The following is an 18,447-nucleotide window of genomic DNA, read 5'->3' on the forward strand; positions in this document are numbered from 1 at the left end:
TATCTCATTTGCAGTTTTGACTTGCATTTCTCTAATAGTGATAGAAATGGCAACCCACTCCAGTATTCTTGCCTGGGAAATCCCATGAACCAAGGAGCCTGGTGAGCTGCAGTCCATGGGGTTGCTAAGAGTCGGACATAATTGAGCAACTGACTTCACTTTCAATTTTCACTTTCATGCATTGGAGAAGGAAATGGCAGCCCACTCCAGCGTTCTTGCCTGGAGAATCCCAGGGATGGCGGAGCCTGGTGGGCTGCCGTCTATGGGGTCACACAGAGTCAGACACGACTGAAGCAACTTAGCAGCAGCAGCAGCAATAGTGATAGAATAGTGAGTGATGTTGAGATTCTGTTGGGTTTGGTATTCCATTCTATGACTTACTTCTACAATCAGTTCAGTTCAGTTCAGTCACTCAGTCGTGTCCGACTCTGCGACCCCATGAAGAGCAGCACACCTCCCCGTCCATCACCATCTCCCAGAGTTAACTCAAACTCATGTCCATCGAGTTGGTGATGCCATCCAGCCATCTCATCTTCTGTCATCCTTTTCTCCTCCTGACCCCAATCCCTCCCAGCGTTGGAGTCTTTTCCAATGAGTCAACTCTTCACATGAGGTAGCCAAAGTACTGGAATTTCAGCTTTAGCATCATTCCTTCCAAAGAACACTCAGGGCTGAACTCCTTTAGAATGGACTGGTTGGATCTCCTTGCAGTCCAAGGGACTCTCAACAGTCTTCTCCAACACCACAGTTCAAAAACATCAATTCTTCGGCACTCAGCTTTCTTCACAGTCCAACTCTCGTATCCATTCATGACCACTGGAAAAACCATAGCCTTGACTAGACAGAAATTTGTTGGCAAAGTAATGTGTCTGCTTTTGAATATGCTGTCTAGGTTGGTCATAACTTTCCTTCCAAGGAGTAAGTGTCTTTTAATTTCATGGCTGCAGTCACCATCTGCAGTGATTTTGGAGCCCCAAAAAATAAAGTCTGACACCGTTTCTACTGTTTCCCCATCTATTTCCCACGAACTGATGGGACCAGATGCCATGATCTTCGTTTTCTGATTGTTGAGCTTTAAGCCAACTTTTTCACTCTCCTCTTTCACTTTCATCAAGAGGCTTTTTATTCCTCTTCACTTTCTGCCATTAGGGTGGTGTCATCTGCATATCTGAGGTTATTGATATTTCTCCCACCAATCTTGATTCCAGCTTGCGTTTCTTCTAGCCCAGCGTTTCTCATGATGTACTCTGCATTTAAGTTAAATAAGCATGACGACAATAAACAGCCTTGATGTACTCCTTTTCCTATTTGGAACCAGTCTGTTGTTCCATGTCCAGTTCTAACTGTTGCTTCCTGACCTGCATACAGGTTTCTCAAGAGGCAGGTCAGGTGGTCTGGTATTCCCATCTCTTTCAGAATTTTCCACAGTTGATTGTGATCCACACAGTCAAAGGCTTTGCCATAGTCAATAAAGCAGAAATAGATGTTTTTCTGGAACTCTCTTGCTTTTTCCATGATCCAGTGGATGTTGGCAATTTGATCTCTGGTTCCTCTGCCTTTTCTAAAACCAGCTTGAGCATCAGGAAGTTCACGGTTCACGAATTGCTGAAGCCTGGCTTGGAGAATTTTGAGCATTACTTTACTAGCATGTAAGATGAGTGCAATTGTGTGGTAGTTTGAGCATTCTTTGGCACTGCCTTTCTTTGGGATTGGAATAAAAACTGATCTTTTCCAGTCCTATGGCCACTGCTGAGTCTTCCAAATTTGCTGGCATATTGAGTGCAGCACTTTCACAGCATCATCTTCCAGGATTTGAAATAGCTCCACTGGAATTCCATCACCTCCACTAGCTTTGTTCGTAGTGATGCTTTCTAAGGCCCACTTGACTTCACATTTCAGGATGTCTGGCTCTAGGTGAGTGATCACACCATCGTGATTATCTTGGTCATGAAGATCTTTTTTGTACAGTTCTTTTGTGTATTCTTGCCACCTCTTCCTAATATCTTCTGCTTCTGTTAGGTCCAGACCATTTCTGTCCTTTATCGAGCCCATCTTTGCATGAAATGTTCCCTTGGCATCTCTAATTTTCTTGAGGAGATCTCTAGTCTTCCCCATTCTGTTGTTTTCCTCTATTTCTTTGCATTGATCGCTAAGGAAGGCTTTCTTATCTCTTCTTGCTATTCTTTGGAACTCTGCATTCAGATGCTTATATCTTTCTTTTTCTCCTTTGCTTTTCACTTCTCTTCTTTTCACAGCTGTTTGTAAGGCCTCCCCAGACAGCCATTTTGCTTTTTTGCATTTCTTTTCCATGGGGATGGTCTTGATTCCTGTCTCCTATACAATGTCAAGAACCTCCGTCCATAGTTCATCAGGCACTCTCTCTATCAGATCTAGTCCCTTAAATCTATTTCTCCCTTCCACTGTATAGTCATAAGGGATTTGATTTAGGTCATACCTGTATGGTCTAGTGGTTTTCCCGACTTTCTTCAATTTAAGTCTGAATCTGGCAATAAGGAGTTCATGATCTGAGCCACAGTCACCTCCCGGTCTTGTTTTTGCTGACTGTATAGAGCTTCTCCATCTTTGGCTGCAAAGAATAAAATCAATCTGATTTCGGTGTTGACCATCTGGTGATGTCCATGTTTAGAATCTTCTCTTGTGTTGTTGGAAAAGGGTCATAACCAGCGCATTCTCTTGGCAAAATTCTATTAGCCTTTGCTCTTATACAATACATAAGTACATTTGAACAGATTCTGATTGACCCTTTGTGCTATATAAAGTGACACGCTTAAACAAATGCATATTGACAGGTATCCAACCTAAACGATTACTTCCAATTCCTCACTCCATGATCTGCTTATCATCTATGTAGCTTTACCTTTCCAAGAATGTCACAATGGGGTCATACTGGGTGCAGCCTTTTCAACTGGATTCTTTCACTTAGCCATATGCATCTAAGATTTATCCCTGTCTTTCAAGGGTTGATGTTTCATTCCTTTCCACTGTTGAGTGTTATTCCTTTGCACGTGTATAGGAGGAAAATAAATTTCCCTCTCCCCTTCCAGGTTCTTGGTTGACCCTCCTTCTCCATCATTAAACTCAAATTATCAGGAAAAGAACAGAAGTTTAATGAACATGTATACCTTTTGCATAGAGAGGAGATGCCACGGAAAACTGAGTCACTCCCTGAAATGACCAAAGACTTCACCTTAAATAGCTCTTCAGCCCCAAACAGAAGACAGACCTTGAGGGGAAGGCAGAGGCCATTTATGGCAGGTTACCATGCAAAGCATAGTAAATAAACAGATGATTGTTTGCAGACTGAAGTCCTAACTTCTTCACTGATTAAGTATTCCTTCCTTGAGATGTAATTATCCTTCTCCTAGGTTCAAAGAGGCACACCCTTACAAATGGAGATTTCCCAAATAAATGTAAATGAACCTCACAGAAGGGCAACCTCAGCCTTCCCTGGTGAGCTAGCTGCTAAGAATCTGCCTGCTAATGCGGTGGACACAGGTTCTATCCCTGAGCCAGGAGTATCCCGCATGCCTCAGAGCAGCTGAGCTCATGCACCACAACTACTGAGCCAGTGCTCTAGAGCCAGGGAGCCACAACTACTAAATACAGGCACCACAGCTACCGAAGCCCGCACACCTAGGGCCCGTGCTCTGCAGCAAGAGCAGAACCAGCTCTCCACAACTAGAGAACGCCCTCTCAATGCAACGAAGACACAGCGTGGCCACAGGGAAGTGAATAAGTCTTAAAAAAATATAGGGGGCAACCTCTACTCAGTTGTTTTTAAATATTATTTTAAATTTATCAAACTAAAATAACTCATGTCAAACAGACATAATTTGGGGTGGTGTGTTCTGGTCCCCTTGATATCTGTGTACACCAATTTGCTTGCACATTCATTTACTAAAGGATATCCGGATTTCTTCACGTTTGTAGCCATTGTGAATAGAACTGCTGTGCAAAATTGCATCCTCGTTTGCATTTGGACGTAAAATTTCAGAGCAACTGTCTAAATACTGAAAGCATGATTGCTGGATCCCAAGGTGAGACCTGTTGAGCTTTGGGGAAAACTGCCAGACTGTCTCTCATGGGAGCTATACATGCATTCCACCAGCAATGAGGAACGGTTCCGGTTGTTCCTCATCCTCCAGCAATTAGTATTATCTTATATTTGGAGTTTAGTAGTCCTATGAGATGTGGTGTGATATATCATGATTTTAATTTGTAATTCCCTGATTGTACACGCTGGTGAGCCTATGTGCTATTTATTTTTAACAACTAAGAAAATTCTGACATGTGTTGCAAAGTGAGTAAAGTTTGAAGTCATACGCCAAGTGAAACAAGCTAAACAGAAATGGACAAATAATCTATGATTCCACTCTGAGCTGTCCAGGTAACTCCACTTCAAACACAAGTAGAATAAGGCTGCCAGGGGATAAGGGGAGTTGGACCTGTTGGACTTGGACAAAGGCCAGTAACCATGCATGATGATGGTGGTGGTCAGTCAGTTCAGTCGCTCAGTCGTGTCCAGCTCTGCAACCCCATGAATCGCAGCATGCTAGGTCTCCCTGTACATCACCAACTCCTGGAGTTTACCCAAACTCATGTCCATTGAGACGGTGATGCCATCTAACCATCTCATCCTCTGTAGTCCCCTTCTCCTCCAGCCTTCAATCTTTCCCAGCATCAGGGTCTTTTCCAATTAGTCAGCTCTTCGCATCAGGTGGCCAAAATATTGGGAGTTTCAGCTTCAGCATCAGTCCTTCCAATGAATACCCAGGACTGACTTCCTTTAGGACGGACTGGCTGGATCTCCTTACAGTCCAAGGGACTCTCAAGAGTCTTCTGCCACACCACAGTTCAAAAGCATCAGTTTTTCTGCGCTCAGCATGAGACACAAGACACAGCCAGCAGTAACACGGTCTCACACAGATTTCCAGTCAGCGCCTGTCAACTTTCTACACACTCTTGGTTTCTCTCCTTTGGGTCTGAGAGCTCAAGGCCTCATGAAATTGAGGTGTTCTCCTTCTCAGAAAATGGAACCTAGCACACAGCCCCATGCCTCATTTTGCCAGCCAAGGCTATCAGATCCTCTCACTGAAGAGCCATGTGTCACACGTGTCCTATAGAAGTCCTCAAATTAACAACGATGCCAACGAGAAGACCTAGGGTGTGGGAGGGCTGAGCTTAATGAAATTATCACCAGATGTGCCAGACTGCCAGCTGCTAAGGTGTGTGGCATCAACTTCCCACTGGCCTGACATCTTGGAGGTCATGTCCTCAAACTGCTGATAAGACACTTATGAGGGACACTCTGACAACATGATCAGCAGGTAGTGAACTGGAGGGAAAGTGGAACTGGACAGAGTAGATCCTGCAGCAAGAGCAGATTCTCTGAGTTGCTGTGCTTGGCATGTGCTATGCTTCGTTGCTCAGTCATGTCCGACTCTTTGCGACCTCATGAACTGTAGCCCTCCAGGCTCCTCTATCCATGGGGATTCTCCAGGAAAGAATACTGGAGTGGGGGATCTTCCCAACCCAGGGAAAGAACCCACGTCCCCCACATTGCAGGCAGATTCTTTTACCGTCCGAGCCTCCCCAGAAGAGAGATTGTAAATGGAACTGAGTAAAGGTCAGGTTATTTGACCAGAGTCCAAGCCCTTGGCCTATGAGAGCTCTTGAATTTTTATTTGCTTTGCTCTCACTACTGTTTCTTGACTTTCCAAGAACTTCAGAAGGGTAGGGGGTAGGGAGGGGAAAGGAGTGAATGACCAAGGAGAATTGTAGTCCTACATCTAAACTATGATCCTAAGATACTTTCAGTTATAAAAAGACATCCACCTCCAAGAACCCAACTCGGGAGATATTCAGAGTTTGAACGTCACCGAAGACATTTGCATTTGCTTCTTCCATATTGCATAATGCACCCTCCTTAATTTTCAGTCTCTACAATCTAAATTAATGGGGACATCTGCTTCTAGCAAATGCAGTCAGTGTTGTCTTGCCACCACCAGTATGCAATCATAAAACCAAAGGAAGAGAAAGAAGAGTAAAAAAGGACAACACGGTACAGCTTCCAGAAACCAGACCCTTTCCCAAATCACCCCCTTTCCACACCCATCTTGCTTCCTCCCACGGGTCTCAATCTGCTGTCATAATTCAACTGCAAATACACGTGTGTGCTCAGTCGCTTCAGTCATGTCCAACTCAGTGCGTCCCCATGGACTGTAGCCCACCAGGATACACTGTCCATGGGATTCTCCAGGCAAGAATACTGGAGTGGGTTGTCTTGCCCTCCTCCAGGCGATCTTCCTGACCTAGGGATTAAACTTTTATCCCTAGTCTTCTGTGTGTCCTAAATTGGCAGATGGGTTCTATACCACCAGAGTCACCTGGGAAGCACCCTGCTACAAATACACTTAACAGGAAATGCACTCCAGGCCTGTTTGGTCTCTCATCAATCAAAAACCACCAAGATTTGGTCAGAACTGAAAAATTCGAACAATAAAAACTTTGTAAAGACAAACTACACTCAAGGAATCTGTATGCCCCCGACCAGTTCATCCACAAACGACTCCAAAGGGGAGAGTCTAACTCTTTCTGGGGAGAGGGGTGCCCCACTCTCAGCCTGATGGTCATTAGGTCCCCCAACATGGCTTTCGCTCTAGGCCAAAGCTGTCCAGTGAAGTGTACCGTGGACTACACATTCAAGCTCCATATAAAACCTTAAATTTTCTAGTAACCACATTTAAAAACAAAAGCAGGTGAAATTACTTTTCAAATTATATTTTAATCCAGTAAACAAAAAGTATTATCATTTCAATATGTGGTCAATATGTCACAAATCATGGCTGGCGTGCAGATAACTCTGACCTTATTTTGATGACTAAATACATTCTTTTCTAAGACAAAGTGCCACTCCTAGGATGGGAAGCTAAAATGGGAACCCCTTTACCTTGGGAGTAAGCCTGTCAGGCAAAATACAAGACATCTAGTTAAATTTGGTTTTCAGTGAATAATTTTTTAGTATAAGCACATCCCAAGTATTGCAGGAGATGGACTTCTACTTAAAAAAAAGAGAGAAAAAGTTTTCATTGTTTCCCTAAAATTCAAATTTAACTGGGATTCCTGTATTTCTGTTTGGTAAATCCAGCCACCTAAAAGGCATGATTAGAACGGATTCCTTCCTTAGCTAAAAGAGAGCACATCAGTGGTGAGTGAACACAGCTCTCTCCCATCAGGGCCAGAGTTACGATCATGAGAGGATGACGTGTCATCAGGTGGCCAGTAGAGTTCGGAAGTGCAAAGGTGTGTCTTCCTTGGCCCAGCACAGACCACAAGGTACTGGCAACCCCACAAAAGAGGAGGAGATGAAGGCAGAGGAGATGAAGGCAGAGGGAGAAAATGTGGCCAGTTCAGGAAGTAGCAGCAGGTGACGGTGCCCAGGAGGTCACAGGCCAGCGTGCTGGGGAGCCTCGCAGTTCAAGGTGTGAAGCACTCTTCCCAGGGTCCAGTGGTGATCACACGTGCAGGAAGGTGCACAGCTGAGCGGTAGGGGGTCGCTGAAGCCCAGTGACTACTCTGCTCCACCCTTGTTTCTTTTCCATGAAGTTTACAAAATATCCGTACATCCTGTACTCCCATGAACCTTGCGCAAAACCTTTATCTTAATGCGGCATCTGCACCTTTCCAACCTGCTGTAGGATTTTCTTTACCAATAAAATTGTCCTTTATTTTTACTTTATGTACTAAGAACTCTCACAATGGGTGACGAGAGAGAAGTATCGTGTCCAACTTATTAGATATTCCTTAGCGTCTTCCAAGTGAGAGAGGTAAAACATGCCCCCCAAATTCCTAAAATTCTTCAAAATTCCAAAACAGTAGTACCTGGTTAAAGCTAAGGGGCACAGTGGTCCCAGAACCTTGGGGAAGATGTGTTTCAGGTTGATTTAGTGTTGAGCATGTGAAAGGGTTGGAGGAATGATTCAGAGTGTCTCATACAGTAGATCAGGGTGGACTTTGAGAATCTCCAGTTTTAACCACTTCCCAGGTGATGCTAACACTGCTGGTCCAGTGATGACACTTGAGAACGACTGACTTACATAAAGAGAGAGCTTCCACAGTAATTGAAATGACGCTTTTTGAGACACTTACTCTATTCTATTCTGAGAGCTTCCTCACACAGAAAACCCAGATGCCAACCTGAAAATTAGCAGAGTAGCTCTTCCACAGCTAAGGATGTAAAGAAAAAAACTACATGGAGATGCACTGGAAGGGCAGAGATGCAGTCTAGTCAGGACTCATACTCCTGATGGGTGACCCAGAATTAGGAGGGGACATTACCAACTTGGTATCTTCCCTGGGAGGACATGCTGAGCACCTGAGCCCTGGTAATCTGAAAGAGGAAGATGAGCCCCCATAATATCTTGATTTGAAACCAGCAGAGCTATGTCTGGGAGAGAGCTGGGGGCTGTGGTAAGCCAAGACCCCATGCTTAATAAGTTAGTGCCAAACTTACTGACGCTGAATGTTGTCAGTAATTACGCTGAATGTTGGCACAGGTCACATGGGAAAGAGAATTATGTACTAATTTTAGGACACGTGCCAAAGGGGTGAGGATTTCTTGAAACTTTCTCCAGGGATGAAATCACTGATTGATGACACTTAAAAAAATCCTCCCCGTACCCAGCTGGCCCAGTGCTAGCAGGAGGCTTTTCTGACATTCCCCACTTACCTTGCTAGCACTGCTTGCCCTGCTAGTCTCTGTGTCCCCTGTGGAACAGACATATCTAGCCCAGCCACACCCACAACGCTCCTCCAAAATGGCTCCGCCCCCAAGGGCCTGGATTCCCCCACAACAGCCTCCTTTCCTACCACTCACAGTGGGTGGACTCAGCCATGACTTGCTTCCTCTCAAGGTGATTCCCACTCCAGGTCAGCTCCAGCCAGAAGTACATCTGCAACTGTTGAGGTGGCGCTCACATTCAGCTGCACTGGGGGCCAGCCAGACCCACCAGCATGCCCAAAGCAATGTGGGTACATCTAACAGGATACCACACTCAGCCTACACAGGAGACACCCTGGATTTCCTGTCTCTAGTGACCTGGGGGAACTGTTCCTTTGGGCCGCATAGGAGACACTCTACAAAAATCCACTTATTCAACATGGAGACATAGTTCATCTACCTAATATTAATGCATAGAAACAAAAAGGCAAAATAAAGAGACAAAGAATCTATGCTAAATGAACAGCTAAGACATAAACTCAGAAAAAGAACTAAACAAGATGGAGATAAATAATCTACATCAAATGACTGCAAAGTAAGGGTCATAAAGATATTTACTGGGTCTTCCCTGCTGGTTCATTTGTTAAGATTTTCCTGACAATGTAGGCAACAAGGGTTCAACCCATGGCCTGGGAACTAAGATCCCAGGCTGCGGGGCAAGTAAAGCTGCACGTCACAGCTATTGAACTCATGCACCCTAGAGCCTGTGCTCCACGACAAGAGAAGCCAGAACGATGGGAAGCCCACGCACCAAAACCAGAATGCAGCCCCCACTCTGTGCAACTAGAGAAAGCCAATGTCACAGCAAGACCCAGCGGACCCATTAAATCAATGAATAAAAGATAATTACTTCTATCAGGGGAAGCATGAAAGAACGGAGTGAGAACTCCACGAAGAGGCAATAAGTATAAAAAAGAACTGATTATAATGGAAGAATACAATAACTGACATGAAAAATAGAGCAGATGAATCAACAGATTGGATGATTCAGAGGACAGATCAGTAAGCTGAAACAGAGCAGCGCCGGTGCACCGGGCTGACCCAGAGGGAGGGGCGGGGCCTCAGGATGGGGAGCACATGTGCACCCGCGGCGGATTCATGTCAATGTGCGGCAGAACCACTACTATACTGTAAAGTAATTAGCCTCCAATTAAAATAAATTTATATTTTAAAAAAAGAAATATAGAGTAGTGGAAATCACCCAATCTGGGCACCAAAAAGAAAAAAGCCAAAAAACTGAGGCTAGTTTAAGGCATTTGGTGGATAATATCAAGCCTACTAACATTCACATTATAGAGACTCAAGAAGAGAGAGAGAAAGATAATATCTGACTTGAAGAAACAATGGCTGAAACTTTCCCTATATTGTTGAAGGAAACACCTCCCAGGTCCAAGAAGCACAGAGAGTCCAACACAGGGAAAACCAAAGGAGAAACATGCCAAAACATATATTAATCAAACTAAGAAAAACTTAACAAAAAGAGAAAATATTAAAAGCAGAAAGGGAAAAGCAACAAATGGCAAGGGAATCCCCATAAGTGTAACAGCTGATCTTCCCAAAGAAACGCTGCAGGCCAGAAAGGTGTGGCATGATATACTTAAAGTTATGAAAGAGAAAAACTTACCAGCAAGATTACTCCAACAAGCTACGATCTCACTCAGATTCAAAGAACTCAGTACCTTTACAAATAAGCAAAAGTTAAGAAATTCAGCACCACCAAAGTAGCTTTACAACAAATATCAAAGGACGTTCTCTAGGCAGGAAATAGAAGAGAGTGAATAGACATGAAAAAAAAAACAGAATAATAAAGTAATTAATAATAGTATCATGCATATCAATAATTACCTTAAATATAAATGGATTAAATGGTCCAACTGAAATACAGACTGGCTGAATGGAAACAAAAACAAGCCCCATATAAATGTTGTCAATAATAGATCCACCTCAGACCTAGGGACACACACAGACTAAAACTGAGGGTCTAGAAAAAGGTATTCCATGCAAACGGAAATCAAAAGAAAGCTGGAGTAGCAATTCTTGTATGAGATAAAATAGACTTTTAAATAAAGACTATTACAAGAGACAAGGAAGGACACTACATAATGATAAAGAGACCAATCCAGGAAGAAGATATTGCAATAATAATACACACGCACCCAACACAGGAGCACCTAAATACATAAGACAAATACAAACAACCGTAAAACGGGAAACTGACAGTAAGAAAACAATGCTAGGGGATTTTAACACACCACTTATACCAACGGGCAGATCATCCAAAAAGGAAATTAATATAGAAACATACGCCTTAAATCACACATTAGACTAGATGGACCTTATTGATATCCTTAGCATATTCCATCACCAAACAGCAGAATGCATTCTTTTTTCTCAAGAGCACATGAAACACTCTCTGGAATGGATCACATCTTGGGTCACAAATCAAGCCTTGGCAAATTTAAGAAACTGAAATCATAGCAAGCATCTTCTCTGATCACACTGATACATGATTAGGGATCATTTATAGGAAAATTTGTAAAAAACACAAACACATGGAGAAATCAAACAGGTCACTGAAGAAATCAAAGAGGAAATTTTAAAATACCTAAAAACAAATGGCAATGAATAAATGACAACCCAAAACTTATGTGATGCAATAAAAGCAATGCTAAGAGGAAGGTTTATAGCAATACAAGCAGCCTACCTCAAGAAATGAAAAGAACATCAAATAAACAACCTAACCTAACACCTAAAGAACCTAGAAAAAGAAGAAAAAGGGCCACAAAACCTCCAAAGTTAGCAGAAGGAAAGAAATCATAAAGATCAGAGCAGAAATAAATGGAAATGAAGGAAACACTAGCAAAGATCAATAAAACAATAAGGTACATCTTGGAAAACATAAGCAAAATTGACAAATCATTAGCCAGACTCATCAAGAAAAATAGGGAGAAGACAAATCAACTCGAAATGAAAAAGGAGATGTTACACAGACAACACAGAAAGAGAAGGCGTCATAAGAGACAATTAGAAACAACTGCATGACAGTAAAATGGACAACCTGGAACAAATGGACAGATTCTTAGAAAAGTACAATCTTCTAAGACTGAGCCAGGAAGAAATAGAAAATATGAATAAATCGAGCACCAACACCAGTCACAAGCTCTAACTATGAACAGATCAATCACAAGCGCTACTAACTGTGATCAAAAGTCTCCAACAAAGAAATGCCCAGGACTTCACAGGTGAATGCTCTCAAATGGTAGAGATGTGATAATACCTATGCTGGTCAAACTCTTCCAGAAAAATGTGGAGGGAGGAGCATTCCCAACTCATTCTGTGAGGCCACCATCACCATGAACCAAAATGAAGCAGAAATGCCACACAGAAAAGAAAATTACAGGCTAACATCATTGATGAACATCAATGCAAAAATCCTGAGGAAAACGCTAGCAAAAACAAAACAAAACAAAAACACATGAAAAGGATCATACACCAAGTTCAAGTGGGGTTTATCCCAGGGATGCAAAGATTCTTCACTATCTGCAAATCAATCAATGTGATACACTATATTAACAAATTGAAAGATAAAAACCATATGATAAACTCAATCAATGAAGAGAAAGGTTTTGACAAAATTAAACACCAGTTTATTATTTTAAAAAACCCCCATAAATGGGCATGGAAGAAACCTACCTCAACATAATAAAGGTCATATAGGAAAATCTCTCAGCAAACATTATCCTCAATGGTGTCAAAATTTAAGCATTTCCTCTAAGATCAGTATCAAGACCATGGTGCCCACTCTCATTCCTATTATTCAATATAGTTTTGTAAGTCATAGACACAGCAATCAGAGAAGAAAATGAAAAAGAATGCATATTGGAAAAGAAGAAGTCCATCTCTCATTGATTGCAGATGACCTGTTTCTATTCACAGAAGACCCTAAAGATAGAACCAGAAAAGTACTAGAGCTAATCAGGGAATTTAGTAAAGCACAGGATACAAAATTAATACACAGAAATCCTTTGCACACCTATAGCACAACAAGAAAAATCAGAAAGAGAAACTAAGGAAACAGTGCCATTCCCCACTGCAACAAGAAGAATAGCATAGCTAGGAATGTTGCTGCTGCTAAGTCGCTTCAGTCATGTCCAACTCTGTGCAACCCCATAGACGGCAGCCCACCAGGCTCCCCCGTCCCTGGGATTCTCCAGGCAAGAACACTGGAGTGGGATGCCATTTCCTTCTCCAATGCATGAAAGTGAAACGTGAAAGTGAAGTCGCTCAGTCGTGCCCGACTCCTCGGGACCCCATGGACTGTAGCCTACCAGACTCCTCCGTCCATGGGATTTTCCAGGCAAGAGTACTGGAGTGGGGTGCCATTTTCTTCTCCAAAAGCTAGGAATAAACCTGCCTAAACAGACAAAACATGTGTATGCAGAAAGACAGGCTGTACGATGAAAGATAGAAAAGATGAAACAAACAGAAAGATATGCCATGTTCTTGAATTGAAAGAAATCAATGTTGTGAAAATGACTATACTACGCAAAGCAATCTGCAGATTCGATTCATCCCTATCAAACAACCAATGACATTTTTTAAAGAACTAGGACTAATACTTTTACAATTTATACAGGGGAGAAAAGACCCAGAAGGGCCAAAGCAATCTTGTAAAGAAATGTGGAACTGGAGGAATCAGCCTTTCTGACTTCAGACTATACTGCCAAGACACTATGGTACAGGCACAAAAATAGAAACATAGAGCAATGGAACGAGACACAAAGCTGAGAGATAAAGCCACACTCCTATAGGCACCTTTTCTTTGACAAGAGTGGCAAGAATGTACAATGGAGAAAGGACAGAAAAGAGAGGCTCTTCAGTAAGTGGTGCTGGGAAACTGGACAACTACATGTAAAAGAATGAAATTAGAACACTTCTTCACACTACACACAAAAATAATTCACAATGGATTAAAGACCAACAGTAAGGCCAGAAACTATAAAATGCTTAGAGGAAAACATAGGCAGAACACTCTTTGACATTTATTACAGCAAGATCCTCTTTGATCCACCTCCAAGAATGACTGAAATAAAAACAAAAATTTAAAAACTGGCATCTAGAGAAACTTCAAAGTATTTAAGCAGCAAAGAAAACTATCAACAAGATGAAAAGACAACCCTCAGAATAGGAGAAAATAATTGTAAATGAAGCAATTGACAAAGGATTATCTACAAAGTACACAAGGAGATCAGTGAGCCTAATATCAGAAAAAAAGCAACCAACTGAAAAGTGAGCAGAAGACATGAACAAATTTCTCCAAAGAAGACATTAAGAAGGCCACCAAACACATGAAAAGGTGCTCCACATCGCTCATTATTAAGGAAATACTAATCAAAACTACATGAGGTATCACCTCACACCAGTCAGAATGGCCATCATCAACAATTCTGCAAATAATAAATGCTGGACAGGACATGGGAGAAAAGGAACCCTCTTCCACTGTTGGTAGACATGTAAATGGATACAGCCACTATGGAGAAGGAACGTAGGTTTCTTTAAAAAGTAGGGATAAAACTACCATATGATGCAACAACCCCCTACTGGCCATATACCCTGAGAAAACCATACCTCTAAAAAGACAATGTACCCCAATGTCCACTGCAGCACTATTTAAAATAGCCAGGGCATGGAAGCAACCTAATGTCTATCAAGAGAACAACGGATAAAGAAGTTGTGGAATATATACACAATGGAATATTACTCAGCCATGCAAAGGAACAAATATGAGTCAGTTTAACTGAGGTGGATGAACCTAGAAACTGTGATACAGAGTGAAGTAAGTAAGAAAGAAAAAAACAAATATAGTATATTAATGCATACACATGGAATCTTGTAAAATGGTACTGGTGAATATTTGAAGGGCAGAAACAGATACAGAGATGTAGAGGAAGGACTTGTGAACTCAGCTGGAGAAGGGGAGGGTGGGACGATCTGAGAGAGTAGCATTGAAACATCGCCACTACCATATGTAAAATAGCTAGCGACTGGGAAGTTGCTATATAACATAGGGAGCCCAGCACGGTGCTCTGTGACGACCTAGAGGGTGGGATGGCGGGAAGTGGGAGGCAGACTCACCGAAGAGTGGATAATATACTTATGGCCTATTCGTGTTGTTGTATGAGGAAAACCAACCAAACATTGTAAAGCAGTTATCCTTCAATTAAAAAATAAATAAATACAATCTGAAAACTATCATTCAACATATCCGTACTGTCATCTAAAGCTATATGGGATCATCTTCTATTCCTAGCTATTTTTCCACTATAAGTGCTTATAAATGTCATTAAAGGTTTTGAAAATATGATTTTAATAGCTACACAGTATTGCTTAATATCTCATCCTGCTGCTAAGTCGCTTCAGTCATGTCTGATTCTGTGCAACCCCATAGACGGCAGCCCCCCAGGCTCCCCTGCCCCTGGGATTCTCCAGGCAAGAACATTGGAGTGGGTTGCCATTTCCTTCTCCAATGGATGAAAGTGAAAAGTGAAGTGAAGTCGCTCAGTCGTGTCCAAACCCTCAGCGATCCCGTGGACTGCAGCCTTCCAGGCTCCTCCGTCCATGGGATTTTCCAGGCAAGAGTACTGGAGTGGGGTGCCATTGCCTTCTCCGTTAATATCTCATACATAAATAATAAAATTTCAGTCTCAACATAGAAACATAATACCAAAAAAGGTTTCCCTTTTAAACTAAAGCTTCCATTTTAATTCAGTTTAATGAGAATTCCTCTGAAGATCTAAAATTCTTATGAATAGTAAATTATGTGGAGTCTTTCTTGCTTTCATCTGTTATGCCTTATTGTCATTTACTTCTAAGGACTCTTGGACTTTTGACATTTTTGCCTTAGACTGTAATTTTTGACTGAGATAAAATCTTAAATTTAGATATTAAGAATGTCAAGAAGCACTCTTCCAAGTGTGAGTCACTCAGTCATGTCCAGTTATTTGTGACCCATGGACTGTAGCCCACCAGATCCTCTGTCCACAGAATTTTCCAGGCAAGAATATTGGAGTGGGTAGCCATTCCTTTCTCAAGGGGATCTTCCTGACCCAGGGGTCAAACCCAGGTCTCCCACATTGCAGGCAGATTCTTTACCATATGAACCACCAGAGAACCCTGACCCTGATGTACACGGATGTAAAAATCCTCAAAAGAATATTAGCAAACCAAATTGAAGATACATTAAAAAGAATCATAGACTATGATCAAATAGAATTTATTTTGTGCCTGCAAGCATGATTTACTATCTGCACATCAATCACTGTGATACACAATATGAGCAAAACTAAGAATGAAATCATGTGATCTTCTCAATAATTGCAGAAAAAGCTTTCAACAAAGTGTAACATCAATTTTGATACAATCTCTCAATACAGTAGTTATACATGGAACATCCTAAAGAGTATATAAACAAGCCCACAGCTAACATCCAACTCAGTGGTAAAGAGGTGAAAGATTTTCCTAAAAGATCGGGAATAGTACAAGGATGCCCACTCTCACCAATCTTTTCAACATAGTAGTGGAAGTGTCCTACCCAGAATAACTAGGCAAGAAAAGGAAATAAAAGGCATCCTCACTGGAACAGATGAAGTTAGACTGCCACTATTTGATTATGACAGGATTTATATGAAACCCTAAAAACTCCACCAAGCAACAAGTATTAAAACTAATAAACTCAGCAATATAGCAGGATACAAACCATCAGAGACAGATCAGAACAGTCCCATATACAAATGCATCCAAAAAAAAACACCTGAAATAAATTTTACCGAGGAATAGAAACAGCTGTACAGTCACGGGCTCCAAGAAATAGAGTCTAGGTTCAAATCCCACCTTACCCACTGACCTGCAGAGTGACCCAGGGCAAATCACAGAATGATATGAGGCCCCACAGATTCAACTGTAAAATGGACACAAACCCAGTATCTCTTCCCAGGCCTGTGAAACTCCAAGGAAATGCTTATTTAGGCCCGGGGGTTGGAGTGTCTCTGGGAGCCTCTCCTTGTATGAAACTCCTCTAGAACTGGGCTATCCTGATCCTGTGGGTGAGGGTAACTGTAGGGCCTGGGAGCCAAATGGGACTGGACAAGGACGAGGACAAAAATAACACTAGTTCTGTGTCAGGGAGGGAAGCCACCTCCTTTCCAGATCTCAGAGTGGGGCCTGCACCAAGGGCCCGGGGGATGCACAATCAGATGTGAACCCCAAACCCCCTACAGCAGGGATGGAGCCTTCCTGGCAAGAACCTTCTCTCTGGTCCAGGCTCCAGTGTGATGTGGTGCTGCTCCCTGAGTTCTCCAGGTCTCCACCAGGCAAAGAGCGCTCAGGAGTTGGAGGTCTATTAAACCACAGGGGCCTGAGAGTCAGAAAGACACAAGGACTAACAACATTGAAAATTAGCTATATTTAAAAAAAATATGACCGAAGTACAGACAAGGCAGGGGATGAGAAGCAGAAGGATTAACTACCTCTCAAGCCTTTAGCAGAAATATCTCCACACCATCTCAGCAGAGCCCATAGGAGGAAAAGATAATGGAAAAGCAGGTTATGGGTATATCTCCACACTGCTGGACCCAGGGACCCAAGTTCCAATCCACCAACATCGTTTTGCGTATCCAGACACCAAGAGGAAGAAACACAGACCTTGCCTTAGGAAGTCTCAGCCAGACTTAATATTGGGGTTGCTGAGCACGGTTACATGGTCACTGTGGTCACTCAGTCCCTCCTCTGTGCTCACATCCTCTGTCCTCACAGAAACATACACGGTTCACTACAGAGGACCTTCTGAGGGTACTTGTGTATACAAGAAACTGGCAATGGTGAAATGCGAAGAGGAGACACAGAAATGGAAACATGTCTGTGGGGTGCTGTACAAGTTTCCAAAGATCTGAAGTTCTTGACACCTGGCATTTTAAAAAAAGGTTTTTAATGTGTAAACGCAGAAAGGACATTTCCAGGAGAAAGGACAAAGGAATCATCCCATTGGGACAATTTGGTATCCATGTGGGAAGGTAAGTTGGATCCCTACCTTGCAAAACACCACATACTAAACACCACACTGTTCTCCGTCAGAACAGCTAAGAATCCTGAATAGGCAAAGCAGCATATGGTGGTGCTCGTGGGGGGGTTTAGACTGAATAAATTATTCTAACATAATACAAGAAACCGGAGAAGGCAATGGCACCCCACTCCAGTACTCTTGCCTGGAAAATCCCATGGACGGAGGAGCCCAGTAGGCTGCAGTCCATGGGGTCGCTAAGAGTCGGACACGGCTGAGCGACTTCACTTTCCTGCATTGGAGAAGGAAATGGCAACCCACTCCAGTGTCCTTGCCTGGAGAATCCCAGGGAAAGGAGAGCCTGGTGGGCTGCCGTCTATGGGGTCGCACAGAGTCGGACACGACTGAAGTGACTTAGCAGTAGCAAGATAGCGATACAAAGCTCGGATCTGACAGTAGCGATACAAGAAACAAGCCCAGAGAGGTTAAGAAAGGATCTCCAAACCTACCTTCAAACAGGAGGTCTTGCTCCCTTGAATGTGGGTGTGTGAAACAGCGCTTGGGAAGGGAAGAGGTATGTCATGAATATTTT

This window comes from Ovis canadensis, chromosome 9 (assembly GCF_042477335.2).
Source record: "Ovis canadensis isolate MfBH-ARS-UI-01 breed Bighorn chromosome 9, ARS-UI_OviCan_v2, whole genome shotgun sequence".
In the NCBI taxonomy this organism is placed as follows: domain Eukaryota; kingdom Metazoa; phylum Chordata; class Mammalia; order Artiodactyla; family Bovidae; genus Ovis; species Ovis canadensis.